The sequence below is a fragment of the Lucilia cuprina genome, chromosome 6 (genome assembly GCF_022045245.1).
Source record: "Lucilia cuprina isolate Lc7/37 chromosome 6, ASM2204524v1, whole genome shotgun sequence".
Taxonomy (NCBI): Eukaryota; Metazoa; Arthropoda; class Insecta; order Diptera; family Calliphoridae; genus Lucilia; species Lucilia cuprina.
The window spans coordinates 49604115-49605830 of NC_060954.1; positions in this window are offsets into that span (position 1 = coordinate 49604115).

Below are 1716 nucleotides of genomic sequence, written 5' to 3' on the forward strand. Positions count from 1 at the left end.
AGATAGATAGATAGATAGATAGATAGATAGATAGATAGATAGATAGATAGATAGATAGATAGATAGATAGATAGATAGATAGATAGATAGATAGATAGATAGTTTTTTGTTAGTTAGTTTGTCAGTTAGTTAGTTAAATAGTTAGTAAGTTAGTTAGTTAATTAGTTAGTTAGTTAGTTAGTTAGTTAGTTAGTTAGTTAGTTAGTTACTTACTTACTTACTTACTTACTTACTTACTTACTTACTTAGTTAGTTAGTTAATTAGTTAGTTAGTTAGTTAGTTAGTTAATTAGTTAGTTATTTTTACCGTTTCATTACTTTTTCTCTCTATTTCTGCAAAAATGTTATAAACTTATTGAACTGACCCCACTGTATATGAATTATTCCACATCTTACTCTCGCAGTAACGTAAGTCCACACATACAAGTATATCTTAGTTCATTATGCGCTTTTCGCGCAAACACACTTAGCTTTATTTTGACGTAATCGCCCCTAAAGAACATCCAAAGCATGGTGGTACGAAAAGAATCGAAAAATAAGACAACAAGCACCAGACTAGGTATTGCACTTCCATTAATGTCAACCTGAGCGCAACCTGTAATACTTTTCATTTCATTATTTAATAATTTTGGTTTTGTTTTCTTCACTTTATTCCGACACTACCTGCATTTTACCGGTTTCAGTTACGTGTGCATGAAATTACGTATGTATGAGCGGCTGGCACTTGTATGCACTTGTACTTGTATACGACCATTTCTTGGGTAGCCCTTGCCATAATGTAAAGCATACAAGTACAATTAGTAAGAAAAATAAAACTACAATATTATTTTTTTAGATATTATAAAACTATTTCCAAAAAAGCTTATAATTTGTACTTGGGCTACTTTGAAACCGAACTGTACAGATTAAAGCGGTCTAGGCCTATAAAACTTAGAACTGTAAGAATACCTTTTGCCGTTACTATTATCAATATGTATTTGCCAATTTGTTTTTGTTGGTTTAGCAGTCATCGCGTCGTTAAGTTTAGTGACTGCATTTGACCTTTGCGTGCTATTTTTTTGTAGTTCGTATTCCTCCGTTTGTTTGAGTTTATTATTGTCTGTTTCTAAATTATAGTGAATGCATGGAATTCGATCGATATCACGACGACGATGATGATGATCATCATCATTATTATAATCTAAATGATTATGATGTAAATAAAAAGCTTCATTATAATAGTGTACATAGTTACATACGTTTAATTACATTTTAACAACGTTTCTTAACCTATAATTAAGCAAAAACTTTTGTTAAATTACAAACAGTTTAATTTAAATTTTTTTTGTTAAATCTTGAGAAAAGTATGAAACAAAATGTACTGCATAAATTTTGATTCAGTTTTATGTTGAACAAATAATGATTAATTAACTTATCTTGAGACTCAAATCACTGTTAATGTCCGTTTTTTAACTGTAGGTGTTTTTGACAACTGATCAGTGATCACTAAAACAGATTAAGTTCAATAAATGTACACAGTAATGAAATTTTTTAAAATAACATAACTTTATATTTATCTATTTATATGTATATCTTCAGTCAAGTCTAGAAGTTCCTGTACGGATTTACATCAGTTTTAGTTCAGTTCTAGTTCAGTTCTAGTTCAGTTCTAGTTCAGTTCTAGTTCAGTTCTAGTTCAGTTCTAGTTCAGTTCTAGTTCAGTTCTAGTTCAGTTCT